At 43.7% G+C, this 26,371-nt stretch overlaps 1 long non-coding RNA gene across 4 annotated transcripts in view; it reads left to right on the top strand.

The window, feature by feature from the left end:
- The window catches only part of LOC307181273, a 560,753-nt gene that overhangs the window by 374,094 nt on the left and 160,288 nt on the right, over nucleotides 1-26,371 (top strand). For all 4 annotated transcript variants that reach the window (XR_013826299.1, XR_013826300.1, XR_013826301.1 and 1 more), the window contains one exon: nucleotides 16,503-16,584. This is a non-coding gene — a long non-coding RNA (uncharacterized lncRNA). The remainder of the gene's footprint in view (nucleotides 1-16,502; nucleotides 16,585-26,371) is intronic.

Genomic DNA, 26,371 nt, shown 5'->3' with positions numbered 1-26,371 from the left:
AGCTAGCCTCTCATTGGTTCTCGCTATTCCTGTTCATCTTCCGCAGAAATTGCAAACTGGGCCAAACAGGAGGTTAAAGGGACTGACTCTCCAAGTCGGGAGAGTGTTAGTAAAGCGTCTGGAATGTTGCACCCGAGTACCAGGGGAGGAAAACTGAGACATATTTGAACACGTCTCCCGTTCACATGGTTGATCATACTCTGGGTTCCACATGCATGTTTTAGCTGAAGGAAGAATACCTTAAACCTGGAGAGTTGAAACCCGTGTAATGGGTACCATGCAATATGACTTCAAAGGGTCTTCATTTGCTCACCGAACCTCTCCAATCCTATCACTGCTGCGTTTATGCCCCTGTACACACGCTTGATTCTCTTTTGGAGACATAGCAATCCATAGGTTTTAAGATACTTACTAGTCAGGTACATTCTTAGGCGTTTAATATGGGGTTTTGAGTCCATTTCGTTGAGCAAGGAGTAGCTCTTGTCTATTCCATATTTGGCTTAAGGAACTTTATCTGTGCTCATTTCAATCTCTGGTTTTATGCAGCACCCCAACTCACCTTTCCCCTTAAGCAAGCATAAGTTGGTTTTCTAAATTTGAGACCCTGTTCTGTTTTGGAATGCAGTTCCTGTGTAGCCAAGTTTACATTCCGTGTATTAGTGATATCTTATGATGTTTCTTTTTCTGTGTGACTTATTTCAGTTAGAATCATCATACCTGAATCCACTCATTGTGCTGCTAAGGGCCTGATGACACAGATTTCATTGCTGAGTGATATTGCTTTGTAAGTAAATACCACAACTTCTTTATCCATTTTTCACTTTCTGCGATGTTGAACTTGTACTGTAAACGAGGTTCTTGTAAACAGAGCCGTTCCAAACTTTGGGGTGGCTGTGTCTTTTTCATTTTAATTTCCCTAAGCTATAGGACCATAAGTGGAAGTGCCCTAGGTTCTGTTGCTTTGTTTTTTAGTTGTTTCAGGAAACACCATACACTTCTCCCAAGTGGTTCTTGGCAATTTACATCCCGCCCATCAGCATAACAAGGCTCCCAATTCTCCATGGCCTGTCCTGCCTTTCTGGATTTTACACTTTTTTCAGATGTCCCTTTTGACCAGGGGGAAGTGAGACTTCATTGTAGTGCAGATTTCCTTTGGAAGCTTGCTTGGTTGGCCAAAAAGGGCGTATGCGTTTTTTCCTGAATATATTCAGGAAAAAACGCATACGCCCTTTTTGGCCAAGTGCATCATTGTGGACGTTCTGCCTCTTTTCCTATGCTTTCAATGCAATTCCAGTCTACCTCCTGAAATCGGTTTCCTGCAATTCTGCCCCGCTTTCAAGTCCTCTTGGCAGCCTTACTTCAGTCTATTTTTGGACGATAGCTGTCATTTATAACTCTGCAGGTTTGTGAATTACAGTGCCCCTGAGCTCCTTTCTTCAACTCGCTTTCTTGTGACCTGGCCGCAACACCGCAGGATGGCTTCAGGCCCTAATCTGGTTCCGGCCCGGCATGCTGAGCCTTTGGTTAATTCCTCTTCCTGGTGGGAAATGAGAGTTGAATTTGCCCGTCCAGACACCTCCAGCTAGCCTCTCATTGGTTCTCACTATTCCTGTTCATCTTCCGCAGAAATTGCAAACTGGGCCAAACAGGAGGTTAAAGGGACTGACTCTCCAAGTCGGGAGAGTGTTAGTAAAGCGTCTGGAATGTTGCACCCGAGTACCAGGGGAGGAAAACTGAGACATATTTGAACACGTCTCCCGTTCACATGGTTGATCATACTCTGGGTTCCACATGCATGTTTTAGCTGAAGGAAGAATACCTTAAACCTGGAGAGTTGAGACCCGTGTAATGGGTACCATGCAATATGACTTCAAAGGGTCTTCATTTGCTCACCGAACCTCTCCAATCCTATCACTGCTGCGTTTATGCCCCTGTACACACGCTTGATTCTCTTTTGGAGACATAGCAATCCATAGGTTTTAAGATACTTACTAGTCAGGTACATTCTTAGGCGTTTAATATGGGGTTTTGAGTCCATTTCGTTGAGCAAGGAGTAGCTCTTGTCTATTCCATATTTGGCTTAAGGAACTTTATCTGTGCTCATTTCAATCTCTGGTTTTATGCAGCACCCCAACTCACCTTTCCCCTTAAGCAAGCATAAGTTGGTTTTCTAAATTTGAGACCCTGTTCTGTTTTGGAATGCAGTTCCTGTGTAGCCAAGTTTACATTCCGTGTATTAGTGATATCTTATGATGTTTCTTTTTCTGTGTGACTTATTTCAGTTAGAATTATCATACCTGAATCCACTCATTGTGCTGCTAAGGGCCTGATGACACAGATTTCATTGCTGAGTGATATTGCTTTGTAAGTAAATACCACAACTTCTTTATCCATTTTTCACTTTCTGCGATGTTGAACTTGTACTGTAAACGAGGTTCTTGTAAACAGAGCCGTTCCAAATTTTGGGCTGGCTGTGTCTTTTTGATTTTAATTTCCCTAAGCTATAGGACCATAAGTGGAAGTGCCCTAGGCTCTGATGCTTTGTTTTTTAGATGTTTCAGGAAACACCATACACTTCTCCTGAGTGTCTGTTGGCAATTTACATCCCACCCATCAGCATAACAAGGCTCCCAGTTCTCCATGGCCTGTCCTGCCTTTCTGGATTTTACACTTTTTTCAGATGGCCCTTTTGACCGGCGGGAAGTGAGACTTCATTGTAGTGCAGATTTCCTTTGCAAGTTTGCTTGGTTGGCCAAAAAGGGCGTATGCATTTTTTCCTGAATATATTCAGGAAAAAACGCATACGCCCTTTTTGGCCAAGTGCATCATTGTGGACGTTCTGCCTCTTTTCCTATGCCTTCAATGCAATTCCAGTCTACCTCCTGAAATCGGTTTCCTGCAATTCTGCCCCACTTTCAAGTCCTCTTGGCAGCCTTACTTCAGTCTATTTTTGGACGATAGCTGTCATTTATAACTCTGCAGGTTTGTGAATTACAGTGCCCCTGAGCTCCTTTCTTCAACTCGCTTTCTTGTGACCTGGCCGCAACACCGCAGGATGTCTACAGGCCCTAATCTGGTTCCGGCACGGCACGCTGAGCCTTTGGTTAATTCCTCTTCCTGGTGGGAAATGAGAGTTAAATTTGCCCATCCAGACACCTCCAGCTAGTCTCTCATTGGTTCTCGCTATTCCTGTTCATCTTCCACAGAAATTGCAAACTGGGCCAAACAGGAGGTTAAAGGGACTGACTCTCCAAGTGAGGAGAGTGTTAGTAAAGCGTCTGGAATGTTGAACCCGAGTACCAGGGTACGAAAACTGAGACATATTTGAACACGTCTCCCGATCACATGGTTGATCATAATCTAGGTTCCACATGCATGTTTTAGCTGAAGGAAGAATACCTTAAACCTGGAGAGTTGAGACCCGTGGAATGGGTACCATGCAATATGACTTCAAAGGGTCTTCATTTGCTCACCGAACCTCTCCAATCCTATCACTGCTGCTTTTATGCCCCTGTACACACGCTTGATTCTCTTTTGGAGACATAGCAATCCATAGGTTTTAAGATACTTACTAGTCAGGTACATTCTTAGGCGTTTAATATGGGGTTTTGAGTCCATTTCGTTGAGCAAGGAGTAGCTCTTGTGTATTCCATATTTGGCTTAAGGAACTTTATCTGTGCTCATTTCAATCTCTGGTTTTATGCAGCACCCCAACTCACCTTTCCCCTTAAGCAAGCATAAGTTGGTTTTCTAAATTTGAGACCCTGTTCTGTTTTGGAATGCAGTTCCTGTGTAGCCAAGTTTACATTCCGTGTATTAGTGATATCTTATGATGTTTCTTTTTCTGTGTGACTTATTTCAGTTAGAATCATCATACCTGAATCCACTCATTGTGCTGCTAAGGGCCTGATGACACAGATTTCATTGCTGAGTGATATTGCTTTGTAAGTAAATACCACAACTTCTTTATCCATTTTTCACTTTCTGCGATGTTGAACTTGTACTGTAAACGAGGTTCTTGTAAACAGAGCCGTTCCAAACTTTGGGGTGGCTGTGTCTTTTTCATTTTAATTTCCCTAAGCTATAGGACCATAAGTGGAAGTGCCCTAGGTTCTGTTGCTTTGTTTTTTAGTTGTTTCAGGAAACACCATACACTTCTCCCAAGTGGTTCTTGGCAATTTACATCCCGCCCATCAGCATAACAAGGCTCCCAGTTCTCCATGGCCTGTCCTGCCTTTCTGGATTTTACCCTTTTTCAGATGGCCCTTTTGACCGGGGGAAGTGAGACTTCATTGTAGTGCAGATTTCCTTTGCAAGCTTGCTTGGTTGGCCAAAAAGGGCGTATGCGTTTTTTCCTGAATATATTCAGGAAAAAACGCATACGCCCTTTTTGGCCAAGTGCATCATTGTGGACGTTCTGCCTCTTTTCCTATGCTTTCAATGCAATTCCAGTCTACCTCCTGAAATCGGTTTCCTGCAATTCTGCCCCGCTTTCAAGTCCTCTTGGCAGCCTTACTTCAGTCTATTTTTGGACGATAGCTGTCATTTATAACTCTGCAGGTTTGTGAATTACAGTGCCCCTGAGCTCCTTTCTTCAACTCGCTTTCTTGTGACCTGGCCGCAACACCGCAGGATGGCTTCAGGCCCTAATCTGGTTCTGGCCCGGTATGCTGAGCCTTTGGTTAATTCCTCTTCCTGGTGGGAAATGAGAGTTGAATTTGCCCGTCCAGACACCTCCAGCTAGCCTCTCATTGGTTCTCGCTATTCCTGTTCATCTTCCGCAGAAATTGCAAACTGGGCCAAACAGGAGGTTAAAGGGACTGACTCTCCAAGTCGGGAGAGTGTTAGTAAAGCGTCTGGAATGTTGCACCCGAGTACCAGGGGAGGAAAACTGAGACATATTTGAACACGTCTCCCGTTCACATGGTTGATCATACTCTGGGTTCCACATGCATGTTTTAGCTGAAGGAAGAATACCTTAAACCTGGAGAGTTGAGACCCGTGTAATGGGTACCATGCAATATGACTTCAAAGGGTCTTCATTTGCTCACCGAACCTCTCCAATCCTATCACTGCTGCGTTTATGCCCCTGTACACACGCTTGATTCTCTTTTGGAGACATAGCAATCCATAGGTTTTAAGATACTTACTAGTCAGGTACATTCTTAGGCGCTTAATATGGGGTTTTGAGTCCATTTCGTTGAGCAAGGAGTAGCTCTTGTCTATTCCATATTTGGCTTAAGGAACTTTATCTGTGCTCATTTCAATCTCTGGTTTTATGCAGCACCCCAACTCACCTTTCCCCTTAAGCAAGCATAAGTTAGTTTTCTAAATTTGAGACCCTGTTCTGTTTTGGAATGCAGTTCCTGTGTAGCCAAGTTTACATTCCGTGTATTAGTGATATCTTATGATGTTTCTTTTTCTGTGTGACTTATTTCAGTTAGAATCATCATACCTGAATCCACCAATTGTGCTGCTAAGGGCCTGATGACACAGATTTCATTGCTGAGTGATATTGCTTTGTAAGTAAATACCACAACTTCTTTATCCATTTTTCACTTTCTACGATGTTGAACTTGTACTGTAAACGAGGTTCTTGTAAACAGAGCCGTTCCAAACTTTGGGGTGGCTGTGTCTTTTTCATTTTAATTTCCCTAAGCTATAGGACCATAAGTGGAAGTGCCCTAGGTTCTGTTGCTTTGTTTTTTAGTTGTTTCAGGAAACACCATACACTTCTCCCGAGTGGTTGTTGGCAAATTACATCCCGCCCATCAGCATAACAAGGCTCCCTGTTCTCCATGGCCTGTCCTGCCTTTCTGGATTTTACACTTTTTTCAGATGGCCCTTTTGACCGGGAGGATGTGAGACTTCATTGTAGTGCAGATTTCCTTTGCAAGCTTGCTTGGTTGGCCAAAAAGGGCGTATGCGTTTTTTCCTGAATATATTCAGGAAAAAACGCATACGCCCTTTTTGGCCAAGTGCATCATTGTGGACGTTCTGCCTCTTTTCCTATGCTTTCAATGTAATTCCAGTCTACCTCCTGAAATCGGTTTCCTGCAATTCTGCCCCGCTTTCAAGTCCTCTTGGCAGCCTTACTTCAGTCTATTTTTGGACGATAGCTGTCATTTATAACTCTGCAGGTTTGTGAATTACAGTGCCCCTGAGCTCCTTTCTTCAACTCGCTTTCTTGTGACCTGGCCGCAACACCGCAGGATGGCTTCAGGCCCTAATCTGGTTCCGGCACGGCACGCTGAGCCTTTGGTTAATTCCTCTTCCTGGTGGGAAATGAGAGTTGAATTTGCCCGTCCAGACACCTCCAACTAGCCTCTCATTGGTTCTCGCTATTCCCGTTCATCTTCCGCAGAAATTGCAAACTGGGCCAAACAGGAGGTTAAAGGGACTGACTCTCCAAGTCTAGAGAGTGTTAGTAAAGTGTCTGGAATGTTGCACCCGAGTACCAGGGGAAGAAAACTGAGACATATTTGAACACGTCTCCCGTTCACATGGTTGATCATACTCTAGGTTCCACATGCATGTTTTAGCTGAAGGAAGAATACCTTAAACCTGGAGAGTTGAGACCCGTGTAATGGGTACCATGCAATGTGACTTCAAAGGGTCTTCATTTGCTCACCGAACCTCTCCAATCCTATCACTGCTGCGTTTATGCCCCTGTACACACGCTTGGTTCTCTTTTGGAGACATAGCAATCCATAGGTTTTAAGATACTTACTAGTCAGGTACATTCTTAGGCGCTTAATATGGGGTTTTGAGTCCATTTCGTTGAGCAAGGAGTAGCTCTTGTCTATTCCATATTTGGCTTAAGGAACTTTATCTGTGCTCATTTCAATCTCTGGTTTTATGCAGCACCCCAACTCATCTTTCCCCTTAAGCAAGCATAAGTTGGTTTTCTAAATTTGAGACCCTGTTCTGTTTTGGAATGCAGTTCCTGTGTAGCCAAGTTTACATTCCGTGTATTAGTGATATCTTATGATGTTTCTTTTTCTGTGTGACTTATTTCAGTTAGAATCAACATACCTGAATCCACTCATTGTGCTGCTAAGGTCCTGATGACACAGATTTCATTGCTGAGTGATATTGCTTTGTAAGTAAATACCACAACTTCTTTATCCATTTTTCACTTTCTGCGATGTTGAACTTGTACTGTAAACGAGGTTCTTGTAAACAGAGCCGTTCCAAACTTTGGGGTGGCTGTGTCTTTTTCATTTTAATTTCCCTAAGCTATAGGACCATAAGTGGAAGTGCCCTAGGTTCTGTTGCTTTGTTTTTTAGATGTTTCAGGAAACACCATACACTTCTCCCGAGTGGTTGTTGGCAAATTACATCCCGCCCATCAGCATAACAAGGCTCCCAGTTCTCCATGGCCTGTCCTGCCTTTCTGGATTTTACACTTTTTTCAGATGGCCCTTTTGACCGGGGGGAAGTGAGACTTCATTGTAGTGCAGATTTCCTTTGCAAGCTTGCTTGGTTGGCCAAAAAGGGCGTATGCGTTTTTTCCTGAATATATTCAGGAAAAAACGCATACGCCCTTTTTGGCCAAGTGCATCATTGTGGACGTTCTGCCTCTTTTCCTATGCTTTCAATGCAATTCCAGTCTACCTCCTGAAATCGGTTTCCTGCAATTCTGCCCCGCATTCAAGTCCTCTTGGCAGCCTTACTTCAGTCTATTTTTGGACGATAGCTGTCATTTATAACTCTGCAGGTTTGTGAATTACAGTGCCCCTGAGCTCCTTTCTTCAACTCGCTTTCTTGTGACCTGGCCGCAACACCGCAGGATGTCTTCAGGCCCTAATCTGGTTCTGGCACGGCACGCTGAGCCTTTGGTTAATTCCTCTTCCTGGTGGGAAATGAGAGTTATATTTGCCCATCCAGAAACCTCCAGCTAGTCTTTCATTGGTTCTCGCTATTCCTGTTCATCTTCCACAGAAATTGCAAACTGGGCCAAACAGGAAGTTAAAGGGACTGACTCTCCAAGTGGGGAGAGTGTTAGTAAAGCGTCTGGAATGTTGCACCCGAGTACCAGGGTACGAAAACTGAGACATATTTGAACACGTCTCCCGATCACATGGTTGATCATACTCTAGGTTCCACATGCATGTTTTAGATGAAGGAAGAATACCTTAAACCTGGGTAGTTGAAACCCGTGGAATGGGTACCATGCAATATGACTTCAAAGGGTCTTCATTTGCTCACGAACCTCTCCAATCCTATCACTGCTGCGTTTATGCCCCTGTACACATGCTTGATTCTCCTTCGGAGACATAGCAATCCATAGGTTTTAAGATACTTACTAGTCAGGTGCATTCTTAGGCGTTTAATATGGGGTTTTGTGTCCATTTCGTTGAGCAAGGAGTAGCTCTTGTGTATTCCATATTTGGCTTAAGGAACTTTATCTGTGCTCATTTCAATCTCTGGTTTTATGAAGCACCCCAACTCACCTTTCACCTTAAGCAAGCATAAGTTGGTTTTCTAAATTTAAGAACCTGTTCTGTTTTGGAATGCAGTTCCTGTGTAGCCAAGTTTACATTCCGTGTATTAGTGATATCTTATGATGTTTCTTTTTCTGTGTGACTTATTTCAGTTAGAATCATCGTACCTGAATCCACTCACTATATTGCTACGGGCCTGATGACATAGATTTCATTGCTGAGTGATACTGCATTGTACGTAAGTACCACAAGTTCTTTATCAATTTTTCACTTTCTGTGATATTGAACTTGTACGGTAAACGAGGTTCTTGTAAACGGAGGCGTCCCAAACTTTGGGGTGGCTGTGTCTTTTTGATTTTAATTTCCCTAAGCTATAGGACCATAAGGGCAAGTGCCCTCGGCTCTGTTGCTTTGTTTTTTAGATGTTTCAGGAAACACCATACACTTCTCCTGAGTGCCTGTTGGCAATTTACATCCCGCCCATCAGCATAACAAGGCTCCCAGTTCTCCATGGCCTGTCCTTCCTTTCTGTATTTTACACTTTTTTCAGATGGCCCTTTTGACCGGGGGGAAGTGAGACTTCATTGTAGTGCAGATTTCCTTTGCAAGTTTGCTTGGTTGGCCAAAAAGGGTGTATGCGTTTTTTCCTGAATATATTCAGGAAAAAACGCATACGCCCTTTTTGGCCAAGTGCATCATTGTGGACGTTCTGCCTCTTTTCCTATGCCTTCAATGCAATTCCAGTCTACCTCCTGAAATCGGTTTCCTGCAATTCTGCCCCGCTTTCAAGTCCTCTTGGCAGCCTTACTTCAGTCTATTTTTGGACGATAGCTGTCATTTATAACTCTGCAGGTTTGTGAATTACAGTGCCCCTGAGCTCCTTTCTTCAACTCACTTTCTTGTGACCTGGCCGCAACACCGCAGTATGTCTACAGGCCCTAATCTGGTTCCGGCACGGCACGCTGAGCCTTTGGTTAATTCCTCTTCCTGGTGGGAAATGAGAGTTAAATTTGCCCATCCAGACACCTCCAGCTAGTCTCTCATTGGTTCTCGCTATTCCTGTTCATCTTCCACAGAAATTGCAAACTGGGCCAAACAGGAGTTTAAAGGGACTGACTCTCCAAGTGGGGAGAGTGTTAGTAAAGCGTCTGGAATGTTGAACCCGAGTACCAGGGTACGAAAACTGAGACATATTTGAACACATCTCCCGATCACATGGTTGATCATAATCTAGGTTCCACATGCATGTTTTAGCTGAAGGAACAATACCTTAAACCTGGAGAGTTGAGACCCGTGGAATGGGTACCATGCAATATGACTTCAAAGGGTCTTCATTTGCTCACGAACCCCTCCAATCCTATCACTGTTGCATTTATGCCCATGTACACATGCTTGATTCTCTTTCGGAGACATAGCAATCCATAGGTTTTAAGATACTTACTAGTCAGGTACATTCTTAGGCGTTTAATATGCGGTGTTGAGTCCATTTCGTTGAGCAAGGAGTAGCTCTTGTCTATTCCATATTTGGCTTAAGGAACTTTATCTGTGCTCATTTCAATCTCTGGTTTTATGCAGCACCCCAACTCACCTTTCCCCTTAAGCAAGCATAAGTTGGTTTTCTAAATTTGAGACCCTGTTCTGTTCTGTAATTCAGTTCCTGTGTAGCCAAGTTTACATTCCGTGTATTACTGATATCTTATGATGTTTCTTTTTCTGTGTGACTTATTTCAGTTAGAATCATCATACCTGAATCCACTCATTGTGATGCTAAGGGCCTGATGACACAGATTTCATTGCTGAGTGATATTGCTTTGTAAGTAAATACCACAACTTCTTTATCCATTTTTCACTTTCTGCGATGTTGAACTTGTACTGTAAACGAGGTTCTTGTAAACAGAGCCGTTCCAAACTTTGGGGTGGCTGTGTCTTTTTCATTTTAATTTCCCTAAGCTATAGGACCATAAGTGGAAGTGCCCTAGGTTCTGTTGCTTTGTTTTTTAGATGTTTCAGGAAACACCATACACTTCTCCCAAGTGGTTGTTGGCAATTTACATCCCGCCCATCAGCATAACAAGGCTCCCAGTTCTCCATGGCCTGTCCTGCCTTTCTGGATTTTACACTTTTTTCAGATGGCCCTTTTGACCGGGGGGAAGTGAGACTTCATTGTAGTGCAGATTTCCTTTGCAAGCTTGCTTGGTTGGCCAAAAAGGGCGTATGCGTTTTTTCCTGAATATATTCAGGAAAAAACGCATACGCCCTTTTTGGCCAAGTGCATCATTGTGGACGTTCTGCCTCTTTTCCTATGCTTTCAATGCAATTCCAGTCTACCTCCTGAAATCGGTTTCCTGCAATTCTGCCCCGCTTTCAAGTCCTCTTGGCAGCCTTACTTCAGTCTATTTTTGGACGATAGCTGTCATTTATAACTCTGCAGGTTTGTGAATTACAGTGCCCCTGAGCTCCTTTCTTCAACTCGCTTTTTTGTGACCTGGCCGCAACACTGCAGGATGTCTTCAGGCCCTAATCTGGTTCTGGCACGGCACGCTGAGCCTTTGGTTAATTCCTCTTCCTGGTGGGAAATGAGAGTTGAATTTGCCCGTCCAGACACCTCCAGCTAGCCTCTCATTGGTTCTCGCTATTCCTGTTCATCTTCCGCACAAATTGCAAACTGGGCCAAACAGGAGGTTAAAGGGACTGACTCTCCAAGTCGGGAGAGTGTTAGTAAAGCGTCTGGAATGTTGCACCCGAGTACCAGGGGAGGAAAACTGAGACATATTTGAACACGTCTCCCGTTCACATGGTTGATCATACTCTGGGTTCCACATGCATGTTTTAGCTGAAGGAAGAATACCTTAAACCTGGAGAGTTGAGACCCGTGTAATGGGTACCATGCAATATGACTTCAAAGGGTCTTCATTTGCTCACCGAACCTCTCCAATCCTATCACTGCTGCGTTTATGCCCCTGTACACACGCTTGATTCTCTTTTGGAGACATAGCAATCCATAGGTTTTAAGATACTTACTAGTCAGGTACATTCTTAGGCGTTTAATATGGGGTTTTGAGTCCATTTCGTTGAGCAAGGAGTAGCTCTTGTCTATTCCATATTTGGCTTAAGGAACTTTATCTGTGCTCATTTCAATCTCTGGTTTTATGCAGCACCCCAACTCACCTTTCCCCTTAAGCAAGCATAAGTTGGTTTTCTAAATTTGAGACCCTGTTCTGTTTTGGAATGCAGTTCCTGTGTAGCCAAGTTTACATTCCGTGTATTAGTGATATCTTATGATGTTTCTTTTTCTTTGTGACTTATTTCAGTTAGAATCATCATACCTGAATCCACTCATTGTGCTGCTAAGGGCCTGATGACACAGATTTCATTGCTGAGTGATATTGCTTTGTAAGTAAATACCACAACTTCTTTATCCATTTTTCACTTTCTGCGATGTTGAACTTGTACTGTAAACGAGGTTCTTGTAAACAGAGCTGTTCCAAACTTTGGGGTGGCTGTGTCTTTTTCATTTTAATTTCCCTAAGCTATAGGACCATAAGTGGAAGTGCCCTAGGTTCTGTTGCTTTGTTTTTTAGTTGTTTCAGGAAACACCATACACTTCTCCCAAGTGGTTCTTGGCAATTTACATCCCGCCCATCAGCATAACAAGGCTCCCAGTTCTCCATGGCCTGTCCTGCCTTTCTGGATTTTACACTTTTTTCAGATGGCCCTTTTGACCGGGGGGAAGTGAGACTTCATTGTAGTGCAGATTTCCTTTGCAAGCTTGCTTGGTTGGCCAAAAAGGGCGTATGCGTTTTTTCCTGAATATATTCAGGAAAAAACGCATACGCCCTTTTTGGCCAAGTGCATCATTGTGGACGTTCTGCCTCTTTTCCTATGCTTTCAATGCAATTCCAGTCTACCTCCTGAAATCGGTTTCCTGCAATTCTGCCCCGCTTTCAAGTCCTCTTGGCAGCCTTACTTCAGTCTATTTTTGGACGATAGCTGTCATTTATAACTCTGCAGGTTTGTGAATTACAGTGCCCCTGAGCTCCTTTCTTCAACTCGCTTTCTTGTGACCTGGCCGCAACACCGCAGGATGGCTTCAGGCCCTAATCTGGTTCCGGCCTGGCATGCTGAGCCTTTGGTTAATTCCTCTTCCTGGTGGGAAATGAGAGTTGAATTTGCCCGTCCAGACACCTCCAGCTAGCCTCTCATTGGTTCTCGCTATTCCTGTTCATCTTCCGCAGAAATTGCAAACTGGGCCAAACAGGAGGTTAAAGGGACTGACTCTCCAAGTCGGGAGAGTGTTAGTAAAGCGTCTGGAATGTTGCACCCGAGTAGCAGGGGAGGAAAACTGAGACATATTTGAACACGTCTCCCGTTCACATGGTTGATCATACTCTGGGTTCCACATGCATGTTTTAGCTGAAGGAAGAATACCTTAAACCTGGAGAGTTGAGACCCGTGTAATGGGTACCATGCAATATGACTTCAAAGGGTCTTCATTTGCTCACCGAACCTCTCCAATCCTATCACTGCTGCGTTTATGCCCCTGTACACATGCTTGATTCTCTTTTGGAGACATAGCAATCCATAGGTTTTAAGATACTTACTAGTCAGGTACATTCTTAGGTGTTTAATATGGGGTTTTGAGTCCATTTCGTTGAGCAAGGAGTAGCTCTTGTCTATTCCATATTTGGCTTAAGGAACTTTATCTGTGCTCATTTCAATCTCTGGTTTTATGCAGCACCCCAACTCACCTTTCCCCTTAAGCAAGCATAAGTTGGTTTTCTAAATTTGAGACCCTGTTCTGTTTTGGAATGCAGTTCCTGTGTAGCCAAGTTTACATTCCGTGTATTAGTGATATCTTATGATGTTTCTTTTTCTGTGTGACTTATTTCAGTTAGAATCATCATACCTGAATCCACTCATTGTGCTGCTAAGGGCCTGATGACACAGATTTCATTGCTGAGTGATATTGCTTTGTAAGTAAATACCACAACTTCTTTATCCATTTTTCACTTTCTGCGATGTTGAACTTGTACTGTAAACGAGGTTCTTGTAAACAGAGCCGTTCCAAACTTTGGGGTGGCTGTGTCTTTTTCATTTTAATTTCCCTAAGCTATAGGACCATAAGTGGAAGTGCCCTAGGTTCTGTTGCTTTGTTTTTTAGTTGTTTCAGGAAACACCATACACTTCTCCCGAGTGGTTGTTGGCAATTTACATCCCGCCCATCAGCATAACAAGGCTCCCAGTTCTCCATGGCCTGTCCTGCCTTTCTGGATTTTACCCTTTTTTCAGATGGCCCTTTTGACCGGGGGGAAGTGAGACTTCATTGTAGTGCAGATTTCCTTTGCAAGCTTGCTTGGTTGGCCAAAAAGGGCGTATGCGTTTTTTCCTGAATATATTCAGGAAAAAACGCATACGCCCTTTTTGGCCAAGTGCATCATTGTGGACGTTCTGCCTCTTTTCCTATGCTTTCAATGCAATTCCAGTCTACCTCCTGAAATCGGTTTCCTGCAATTCTGCCCCGCTTTCAAGTCCTCTTGGCAGCCTTACTTCAGTCTATTTTTGGACGATAGCTGTCATTTATAACTCTGCAGGTTTGTGAATTACAGTGCCCCTGAGCTCCTTTCTTCAACTCGCTTTCTTGTGACCTGGCCGCAACACCGCAGGATGGCTTCAGGCCCTAATCTGGTTCCGGCCCGGCATGCTGAGCCTTTGGTTAATTCCTCTTCCTGGTGGGAAATGAGAGTTGAATTTGCCCGTCCAGACACCTCCAGCTAGCCTCTCATTGGTTCTCGCTATTCCTGTTCATCTTCCGCACAAATTGCAAACTGGGCCAAACAGGAGGTTAAAGGGACTGACTCTCCAAGTCGGGAGAGTGTTAGTAAAGCGTCTGGAATGTTGCACCCGAGTACCAGGGGAGGAAAACTGAGACATATTTGAACACGTCTCCCGTTCACATGGTTGATCATACTCTGGGTTCCACATGCATGTTTTAGCTGAAGGAAGAATACCTTAAACCTGGAGAGTTGAGACCCGTGTAATGGGTACCATGCAATATGACTTCAAAGGGTCTTCATTTGCTCACCGAACCTCTCCAATCCTATCACTGCTGCGTTTATGCCCCTGTACACACGCTTGATTCTCTTTTGGAGACATAGCAATCCATAGGTTTTAAGATACTTACTAGTCAGGTACATTCTTAGGCGTTTAATATGGGGTTTTGAGTCCATTTCGTTGAGCAAGGAGTAGCTCTTGTCTATTCCATATTTGGCTTAAGGAACTTTATCTGTGCTCATTTCAATCTCTGGTTTTATGCAGCACCCCAACTCACCTTTCCCCTTAAGCAAGCATATGTTGGTTTTCTAAATTTGAGACCCTGTTCTGTTTTGGAATGCAGTTCCTGTGTAGCCAAGTTTACATTCCGTGTATTAGTGATATCTTATGATGTTTCTTTTTCTGTGTGACTTATTTCAGTTAGAATCATCATACCTGAATCCACTCATTGTGCTGCTAAGGGCCTGATGACACAGATTTCATTGCTGAGTGATATTGCTTTGTAAGTAAATACCACAACTTCTTTATCCATTTTTCACTTTCTGCGATGTTGAACTTGTACTGTAAACGAGGTTCTTGTAAACAGAGCTGTTCCAAACTTTGGGGTGGCTGTGTCTTTTTCATTTTAATTTCCCTAAGCTATAGGACCATAAGTGGAAGTGCCCTAGGTTCTGTTGCTTTGTTTTTTAGTTGTTTCAGGAAACACCATACACTTCTCCCAAGTGGTTCTTGGCAATTTACATCCCGCCCATCAGCATAACAAGGCTCCCAGTTCTCCATGGCCTGTCCTGCCTTTCTGGATTTTACACTTTTTTCAGATGGCCCTTTTGACCGGGGGGAAGTGAGACTTCATTGTAGTGCAGATTTCCTTTGCAAGCTTGCTTGGTTGGCCAAAAAGGGCGTATGCGTTTTTTCCTGAATATATTCAGGAAAAAACGCATACGCCCTTTTTGGCCAAGTGCATCATTGTGGACGTTCTGCCTCTTTTCCTATGCTTTCAATGCAATTCCAGTCTACCTCCTGAAATCGGTTTCCTGCAATTCTGCCCCGCTTTCAAGTCCTCTTGGCAGCCTTACTTCAGTCTATTTTTGGACGATAGCTGTCATTTATAACTCTGCAGGTTTGTGAATTACAGTGCCCCTGAGCTCCTTTCTTCAACTCGCTTTCTTGTGACCTGGCCGCAACACCGCAGGATGGCTTCAGGCCCTAATCTGGTTCCGGCCTGGCATGCTGAGCCTTTGGTTAATTCCTCTTCCTGGTGGGAAATGAGAGTTGAATTTGCCCGTCCAGACACCTCCAGCTAGCCTCTCATTGGTTCTCGCTATTCCTGTTCATCTTCCGCAGAAATTGCAAACTGGGCCAAACAGGAGGTTAAAGGGACTGACTCTCCAAGTCGGGAGAGTGTTAGTAAAGCGTCTGGAATGTTGCACCCGAGTAGCAGGGGAGGAAAACTGAGACATATTTGAACACGTCTCCCGTTCACATGGTTGATCATACTCTGGGTTCCACATGCATGTTTTAGCTGAAGGAAGAATACCTTAAACCTGGAGAGTTGAGACCCGTGTAATGGGTACCATGCAATATGACTTCAAAGGGTCTTCATTTGCTCACCGAACCTCTCCAATCCTATCACTGCTGCGTTTATGCCCCTGTACACATGCTTGATTCTCTTTTGGAGACATAGCAATCCATAGGTTTTACGATACTTACTAGTCAGGTACATTCTTAGGCGTTTAATATGCGGTGTTGAGTCCATTTCGTTGAGCAAGGAGTAGCTCTTGTCTATTCCATATTTGACTTAAGGAACTTTATCTGTGCTCATTTCAATCTCTGGTTTTATGCAGCACCCCACCTCGCCTTTACCCTTAAGCAAGCATATGTTGGTTTTCTAAATTTGAGACCCTGTTCTGTTCTGTAATTCAGTTCCTGTGTAGCCAAGTTTACATTCCGTGTATTACTGATATCTTATGATGTTTCTTTTTCTGTGTGACTTATTTCAGTTAGAATCATCATACCTGAATCCACTCATTGTGCTGCTAAGGGCCTGATGACACAGATTTCATTGCTGAGTGATATTGCTTTTTAAGTAAATACCACAACTTCTTTATCCATTTTTCACTTTCTGCGATGTTGAACTTGTACTGTAAACGAGGTTCTTGTAAACAGAGGCGTCCCAAACTTTGGGGTGGCTGTGTCTTTTTGATTTTAATTTCCCTAAGCTATAGGACCATAAGTGGAAGTGCCCTAGGCTCTGTTGCTTTGTGTTTTAGATGTTTCAGGAAACACCATACACTTCTCCCAAGTGTCTGTTGGCAATTTACATCCCGCCCATCAGCATAACAAGGCTCCCAGTTCTCCATGGCCTGTCCTGCCTTTCTGGATTTTACACTTTTTTCAGATGGCCCTTTTGACCGGGGGGAAGTGAGACTTCATTGTAGTGCAGATTTCCTTTGCAAGCTTGCTTGGTTGGCCAAAAAGGGCGTATGCGTTTTTTCCTGAATATATTCAGGAAAAAACGCATACGCCCTTTTTGGCCAAGTGCATCATTGTGGACGTTCTGCCTCTTTTCCTATGCTTTCAATGCAATTCCAGTCTACCTCCTGAAATCGGTTTCCTGCAATTCTGCCCCGCTTTCAAGTCCTCTTGGCAGCCTTACTTCAGTCTATTTTTGGACGATAGCTGTCATTTATAACTCTGCAGGTTTGTGAATTACAGTGCCCCTGAGCTCCTTTCTTCAACTCGCTTTCTTGTGACCTGGCCGCAACACCGCAGGATGGCTTCAGGCCCTAATCTGGTTCTGGCACGGCACGCTGAGCCTTTGTTTATTTCCTCCTCCTGGTGGGAAATGAGAGTTAAATTTGCCCGTCCAGACACCTCCAGCTAGCCTCTCATTGGTTCTCGCTATTCCTGTTCATCTTCCACAGAAATTGCAAACTGGGCCAAACAGGAGGTTAAAGGCGCTGACTCTCCAAGTGGGGAGAGTGTTAGTAAAGCGTCTGGAATGTTGCACCCGAGTACCAGGGGAGGAAAACTGAGACATATTTGAACACGTCTCCCGATCAAATGGTTGATCATACTCTGGGTTCCACATGCATGTTTTAGCTGAAGGAAGAATACCTAAAACCTGGGTAGTTGAAACCCGTGGAATGGGTACCATGCAATATGACTTCAAAGGGTCTTCATTTGCTCACCGAACCTCTCCAATCCTATCACTGCTGCGTTTATGCCCCTGTACACATGCTTGATTCTCTTTTGGAGACATAGCAATCTATAGGTTTTAAGATACTTACTAGTCAGGTACATTCTTAGGCGTTTAATATGCGGTGTTGAGTCCATTTCGTTGAGCAAGGAGTAGCTCTTGTCTATTCCATATTTGGCTTAAGGAACTTTATCTGTGCTCATTTCAATCTCTGGTTTTATGCAGCACCCCAACTCACCTTTACCCTTAAGCAAGCATAAGTTGGTTTTCTAAATTTGAGACCCTGTTCTGTTCTGTAATTCAGTTCCTGTGTAGCCAAGTTTACATTCCGTGTATTACTGATATCTTATGATGTTTCTTTTTCTGTGTGACTTATTTCAGTTAGAATCATCATACCTGAATCCACTCATTGTGCTGCTAAGGGCCTGATGACACAGATTTCATTGCTGAGTGATATTGCTTTGTAAGTAAATACCACAACTTCTTTATCCATTTTTCACTTTCTGCGATGTTGAACTTGTACTGTAAACGAGGTTCTTGTAAACAGAGCCGTTCCAAACTTTGGGGTGGCTGTGTCTTTTTCATTTTAATTTCCCTAAGCTATAGGACCATAAGTGGAAGTGCCCTAGGTTCTGTTGCTTTGTTTTTTAGATGTTTCAGGAAACACCATACACTTCTCCCAAGTGGTTGTTGGCAAATTACATCCCGCCCATCAGCATAACAAGGCTCCCAGTTCTCCATGGCCTGTCATGCCTTTCTGGATTTTACACTTTTTTCAGATGGCCCTTTTGACCGGGGGGAAGTGAGACTTCATTGTAGTGCAGATTTCCTTTGCAAGCTTGCTTGGTTGGCCAAAAAGGGCGTATGCGTTTTTTCCTGAATATATTCAGGAAAAAACGCATACGCCCTTTTTGGCCAAGTGCATCATTGTGGACGTTCTGCCTCTTTTCCTATGCTTTCAATGCAATTCCAGTCTACCTCCTGAAATCGGTTTCCTGCAATTCTGCCCCGCTTTCAAGTCCTCTTGGCAGCCTTACTTCAGTCTATTTTTGGACGATAGCTGTCATTTATAACTCTGCAGGTTTGTAAATTACAGTGCCCCTGAGCTCCTTTCTTCAACTCGCTTTCTTTTGAGCTGGCCGCAACACCGCAGGATGGCTTCAGGTCCTAATCTGGTTCCGGTACGGCACGCTGAGCCTTTGGTTATTTCCTCTTCCTGTTGGGAAATAAGAGTTAAATTTGCCCGGCCAGACACCTCCAGCTAGCCTCTCATTGGTTCTCGCTATTCCTGTTCATCTTCCGCAGAAATTGCAAACTGGGCCAAACAGGAGGTTAAAGGGTCTGACTCTCCAAGTCGGGAGAGTGTTAGTAAAGCGTCTGGAATGTTGCACCCGAGTAGCAGGGGAGGAAAACTGAGACATATTTGAACACGTCTCCCGTTCACATGGTTGATCATACTTGGGTTCCACATGCATGTTTTAGCTGAAGGAAGAATACCTTAAACCTGGAGAGTTGAGACCCGTGGAATGGGTACCATGCAATATGACTTCAAAGGGTCTTCATTTGCTCACCGAACCTCTCCAATCCTATCACTGCTGCGTTTATGCCCCTGTACACATGCTTGATTCTCTTTTGGAGACATAGCAATCCATAGGTTTTACGATACTTACTAGTCAGGTACATTCTTAGGCGTTTAATATGCGGTGTTGAGTCCATTTCGTTGAGCAAGGAGTAGCTCTTGTCTATTCCATATTTGACTTAAGGAACTTTATCTGTGCTCATTTCAATCTCTGGTTTTATGCAGCACCCCACCTCGCCTTTACCCTTAAGCAAGCATAAGTTGGTTTTCTAAATTTGAGACCCTGTTCTGTTCTGTAATTCAGTTCCTGTGTAGCCAAGTTTACATTCCGTGTATTACTGATATCTTATGATGTTTCTTTTTCTGTGTGACTTATTTCAGTTAGAATCATCATACCTGAATCCACTCATTGTGATGCTAAGGGCCTGATGACACAGATTTCATTGCTGAGTGATATTGCTTTGTAAGTAAATACCACAACTTCTTTATCCATTTTTCACTTTCTGCGATGTTGAACTTGTACTGTAAACGAGGTTCTTGTAAACAGAGGCGTCCCAAACTTTGGGGTGGCTGTGTCTTTTTGATTTTAATTTCCCTAAGCTATAGGACCATAAGTGGAAGTGCCCTAGGCTCTGTTGCTTTGTGTTTTAGATGTTTCAGGAAACACCATACACTTCTCCCGAGTGTCTGTTGGCAATTTACATCCCGCCCATCAGCATAACAAGGCTCCCAGTTCTCCATGGCCTGTCCTGCCTTTCTGGATTTTACACTTTTTTCAGATGGCCCTTTTGACCGGGGGGAAGTGAGACTTCATTGTAGTGCAGATTTCCTTTGCAAGCTTGCTTGGTTGGCCAAAAAGGGCGTATGCGTTTTTTCCTGAATATATTCAGGAAAAAATGCATACGCCCTTTTTGGCCAAGTGCATCATTGTGGACGTTCTGCCTCTTTTCCTATGCTTTCAATGCAATTCCAGTCTACCTCCTGAAATCGGTTTCCTGCAATTCTGCCCCGCTTTCAAGTCCTCTTGGCAGCCTTACTTCAGTCTATTTTTGGACGATAGCTGTCATTTATAACTCTGCAGGTTTGTGAATTACAGTGCCCCTGAGCTCCTTTCTTCAACTCGCTTTCTTGTGACCTGGCCGCAACACCGCAGGATGGCTTCAGGCCCTAATCTGGTTCTGGCACGGCACGTTGAGCCTTTGTTTATTTCCTCCTCCTGGTGGGAAATGAGAGTTAAATTTGCCCGTCCAGACACCTCCAGCTAGCCTCTCATTGGTTCTCGCTATTCCTGTTCATCTTCCACAGAAATTGCAAACTGGGCCAAACAGGAGGTTAAAGGCGCTGACTCTCCAAGTGGGGAGAGTGTTAGTAAAGCGTCTGGAATGTTGCACCCGAGTACCAGGGGAGGAAAACTGAGACATATTTGAACACGTCTCCCGATTAAATGGTTGATCATACTCTGGGTTCCACATGCATGTTTTAGCTGAAGGAAGAATACCTAAAACCTGGGTAGTTGAAACCCGTGGAATGGGTACCATGCAATATGACTTCAAAGGGTCTTCATTTGCTCACCGAACCTCTCCAATCCTATCACTGCTGCGTTTATGCCCCTGTACACATGCTTGATTCTCTTTTAGAGACATAGCAATCTATAGGTTTTAAGATACTTACTAGTCAGGTACATTCTTAGGCGTTTAATATGCGGTGTTGAGTCCATTTCGTTGAGCAAGGAGTAGCTCTTGTCTATTCCATATTTGGCTTAAGGAACTTTATCTGTGCTCATTTCAATCTCTGGTTTTATGCAGCACCCCAACTCACCTTTACCCTTAAGCAAGCATAAGTTGGTTTTCTAAATTTGAGACCCTGTTCTGTTCTGTAATTCAGTTCCTGTGTAGCCAAGTTTACATTCCGTGTATTACTGATATCTTATGATGTTTCTTTTTCTGTGTGACTTATTTCAGTTAGAATCATCATACCTGAATCCACTCATTGTGCTGCTAAGGGCCTGATGACACAGATTTCATTGCTGAGTGATATTGCTTTGTAAGTAAATACCACAACTTCTTTATCCATTTTTCACTTTCTGCGATGTTGAACTTGTACTGTAAACGAGGTTCTTGTAAACAGAGCCGTTCCAAACTTTGGGGTGGCTGTGTCTTTTTGATTTTAATTTCCCTAAGCTATAGGACCATAAGTGGAAGTGCCCTAGGTTCTGTTGCTTTGTTTTTTAGATGTTTCAGGAAACACCATACACTTCTCCCGAGTGGTTGTTGGCAATTTACATCCCGCCCATCAGCATAACAAGGCTCCCAGTTCTCCATGGCCTGTCCTGCCTTTCTGGATTTTACACTTTTTTCAGATGGCCCTTTTGACCGGGGGGAAGTGAGACTTCATTGTAGTGCAGATTTCCTTTGCAAGCTTGCTTGGTTGGCCAAAAAGGGCGTATGCGTTTTTTCCTGAATATATTCAGGAAAAAACGCATACGCCCTTTTTGGCCAAGTGCATCATTGTGGACGTTCTGCCTCTTTTCCTATGCTTTCAATGCAATTCCAGTCTACCTCCTGGAATCGGTTTCCTGCAATTCTGCCCCGCTTTCAAGTCCTCTTGGCAGCCTTACTTCAGTCTATTTTTGGACGATAGCTGTCATTTATAACTCTGCAGGTTTGTGAATTACAGTGCCCCTGAGCTCCTTTCTTCAACTCGCTTTCTTTTGAGCTGGCCGCAACACCGCAGGATGGCTTCAGGTCCTAATCTGGTTCCGGTACGGCACGCTGAGCCTTTGGTTATTTCCTCTTCCTGTTGGGAAATAAGAGTTAAATTTGCCCGTCCAGACACCTCCAGCTAGCCTCTCATTGGTTCTCGCTATTCCTGTTCATCTTCCGCAGAAATTGCAAACTGGGCCAAACAGGAGGTTAAAGGCGCTGACTCTCCAAGTTGGGAGAGTGTTAGTAAAGCGTCTGGAATGTTGCACCCGAGTACCAGGGTACGAAAACTGAGACATATTTGAACACGTCTCCTGATCACATGGTTGATCATACTCTGGGTTCCACATGCATGTTTTAGCTGAAGGAAGAATACCTAAAACCTGGGTAGTTGAAACCCGTGGAATGGGTACCATGCAATATGACTTCAAAGGGTCTTCATTTGCTCACCGAACCTCTCCAATCCTATCACTGCTGCGTTTATGCCCCTGTACACATGCTTGATTCTCTTTCGGAGAGATAGCAATCCATAGGTTTTAAGATACTTACTAGTCAGGTACATTCTTAGGCGTTTAATATGCGGTGTTGAGTCCATTTCGTTGAGCAAGGAGTAGCTCTTGTCTATTCCATATTTGGCTTAAGGAACTTTATCTGTGCTCATTTCAATCTCTGGTTTTATGCAGCACCCCAACTCACCTTTACCCTTAAGCAAGCATAAGTTGGTTTTCTAAATTTGAGAACCTGTTTTGTTTTGGAATTCAGTTCCTGTGTAGCCAAGTTTACATTCCGTGTATTAGTGATATCTTATGATGTTTCTTTTTCTGTGTGACTTATTTCAGTTAGAATCATCGTACCTGAATCTTCTCATTATGCTGCTACGGGCCTGATGACATAGATTTCATTGCTGAGTGATACTGCATTGTACGTAAGTACCACAAGTTCTTTATCCATTTTTCACTTTCTGCGATGTTGAACTTGTACTGTAAACGAGGTTCTTGTAAACAGAGCCATTCCAAACTTTGGGGTGGCTGTGTCTTTTTGATTTTAATTTCCCTAAGCTATAGGACCATAAGTGGAAGTGCCCTAGGTTCTGTTGCTTTGTTTTTTAGATGTTTCAGGAAACACCATACACTTCTCCCGAGTGGTTGTTGGCAATTTACATCCCGCCCATCAGCATAACAAGGCTCCCAGTTCTCCATGGCCTGTCCTGCCTTTCTGGATTTTACACTTTATTCAGATGGCCCTTTTGACCGGGGGGAAGTGAGACTTCATTGTAGTGCAGATTTCCTTTGCAAGCTTGCTTGGTTGGCCAAAAAGGGCGTATGCGTTTTTTCCTGAATATATTCAGGAAAAAACGCATACGCCCTTTTTGGCCAAGTACATCATTGTGGACGTTCTGCCTCTTTTCCTATGCTTTCAATGCAATTCCAGTCTACCTCCTGAAATCGGTTTCCTGCAATTCTGCCCCGCTTTCAAGTCCTCTTGGCAGCCTTACTTCAGTCTATTTTTGGACGATAGCTGTCATTTATAACTCTGCAGGTTTGTGAATTACAGTGCCCCTGAGCTCCTTTCTTCAACTCGCTTTCTTGTGAGCTGGCCGCAACACCGCAGGATGGCTTCAGGCCCTAATCTGGCTCCGGTACGGCACGCTGACCCTTTGGTTATTTCCTCTTCCTGGTGGGAAATGAGAGTTAAATTTGCCCGTCCAGACACCGCCAGCTAGTCTCTCATTGGTTCTCGCTATTCCTGTTCATCTTCCGCAGAAATTGCAAACTGGGCCAAACAGGAGGTTAAAGGCGCTGACTCTCCAAGTGGGGAGAGTGTTAGTAAAGCATCTGGAATGTTGCACCCGAGTACCAGGGGAGGAAAACTGAGACATATTTGAACACGTCTCCCATTCACATGGTTGATCATACTTGGGTTCCACATGCATGTTTTAGCTGAAGGAAGAATACCTTAAACCTGGAGAGTTGAGACCCGTGTAATGGGTACCATGCAATATGACTTCAAAGGGTCTTCATTTGCTCACCGAACCTCTCCAATCCTATCACTGCTGCGTTTATGCCCCTGTACACATGCTTGATTCTCTTTTGGAGACATAGCAATCCATAGGTTTTACGATACTTACTAGTCAGGTCATTCTTAGGCGTTTAATATGCGGTGTTGAGTCCATTTCGTTGAGCAAGGAGTAGCTCTTGTCTATTGCATATTTGACTTAAGGAACTTTATCTGTGCTCATTTCAATCTCTGGTTTTATGCAGCACCCCAACTCACCTTTACCCTTAAGCAAGCATAAGTTGGTTTTCTAAATTTGAGACCCTGTTCTGTTCTGTAATTCAGTTCCTGTGTAGCCAAGTTTCCATTCCGTGTATTACTGATATCCTATGATGTTTCTTTTTCTGTGTGACTTATTTCAGTTAGAATCATCATACCTGAATCCACTCATTGTGCTGCTAAGGGCCTGATGACACAGATTTCATTGCTGAGTGATATTGCTTTGTAAGTAAATACCACAACTTCTTTATCCATTTTTCACTTTCTGCGATGTTGAACTTGTACTGTAAACGAGGTTCTTGTAAACAGAGCCGTTCCAAACTTTGGGGTGGCTGTGTCTTTTTCATTTTAATTTCCCTAAGCTATAGGATCATAAGTGGAAGTGCCCTAGGTTCTGTTGCTTTGTTTTTTAGATGTTTCAGGAAACACCATACACTTCTCCCGAGTGGTTGTTGGCAAATTACATCCCGCCCATCAGCATAACAAGGCTCCCAGTTCTCCATGGCCTGTCATGCCTTTTTGGATTTTACACTTTTTTCAGATGGCCCTTTTGACCGGGGGGAAGTGAGACTTCATTGTAGTGCAGATTTCCTTTGCAAGCTTGCTTGGTTGGCCAAAAAGGGCGTATGCGTTTTTTCCTGAATATATTCAGGAAAATACGCATACGCCCTTTTTGGCCAAGTGCATCATTGTGGACGTTCAGCCTCTTTTCCTATGCCTTCAATGCAATTCCAGTCTACCTCCTGAAATCGGTTTCCTGCAATTCTGCCCCGCTTTCAAGTCCTCTTGGCAGCCTTACTTCAGTCTATTTTTGGACGATAGCTGTCATTTATAACTCTGCAGGTTTGTGAATTACAGTGCCCCTGAGCTCCTTTCTTCAACTCGCTTTCTTGTGACCTGGCTGCAACACCGCAGGATGGCTTCAGGCCCTAATCTGGTTCCGGCACGGCACGCTGAGCCTTTGGTTAATTCCTCTTCCTGGTGGGAAATGAGAGTTAAATTTGCCCGTCCAGACACCTCCAGCTAGTCTCTCATTGGTTCTCGCTATTCCTGTTCATTTCCGCAGAAATTGCAAACTGGGCCAAACAGGAGGTTAAAGGGACTGACTCTCCAAGTGGGGAGAGTGTTAGTAAAGCGTCTGGAATGTTGCACCCGAGTACCAGGGGAGGAAAACTGAGACATATTTGAACACGTCTCCCGTTCACATGGTTGATCATACTCTGGGTTCCACATGCATGTTTTAGCTGAAGGAAGAATACCTTAAACCTGGAGAGTTAAGACCCGTGTAATGGGTACCATGCAATATGACTTAAAAGGGTCTTCATTTGCTCACCGAACCTCTCCAATCCTATCACTGCTGCGTTTATGCCCCTGTACACATGCTTGATTCTCTTTCGGAGACATAGCAATCCATAGGTTTTAAGATACTTACTAGTCAGGTACATTCTTAGGCGTTTAATATGGGGTTTTGAGTCCATTTCTTTGAGCAAGGAGTAGCTCTTGTCTATTCCATATTTGGCTTAAGGAACTTTATCTGTGCTCATTTCAATCTCTGGTTTTATGCAGCACCCCAACTCACCTTTCCCCTTAAGCAAGCATAAGTTGGTTTTCTAAATTTGAGACCCTGTTCTGTTTTGGAATGCAGTTCCTGTGTAGCCAAGTTTACATTCCGTGTATTAGTGATATCTTATGATGTTTCTTTTTCTGTGTGACTTATTTCAGTTAGAATCATCATACCTGAATCCACTCATTATGCTTCTACGGGCCTGATGACATAGATTTCGTTGCTGAGTGATACTGCATTGTACGTAAGTACCACAAGTTCTTTATCCATTTTTCACTTTCTGTGATATTGAACTTGTACGGTAAACGAGGTTCTTGTAAACGGAGGTGTCCCAAACTTTGGGGTGGCTGTGTCTTTTTGATTTTAATTTCCCTAAGCTATAGGACCATAAGTGGAAGTGCCCTAGGCTCTGATGCTTTGTTTTTTAGATGTTTCAGGAAACACCATACACTTCTCCTGAGTGTCTGTTGGCAATTTACATCCCGCCCATCAGCATAACAAGGCTCCCAGTTCTCCATGGCCTGTCCTGCCTTTCTGGAGTTTACACTTTTTTCA

Source organism: Stenella coeruleoalba, assembly GCF_951394435.1.
Source record: "Stenella coeruleoalba genome assembly, contig: scaffold_104, whole genome shotgun sequence".
Lineage (NCBI taxonomy): Eukaryota > Metazoa > Chordata > Mammalia > Artiodactyla > Delphinidae > Stenella > Stenella coeruleoalba.
Note: the sequence above shows the minus strand (reverse complement) of the source record. Positions and strands in the feature narration are given on the sequence as shown.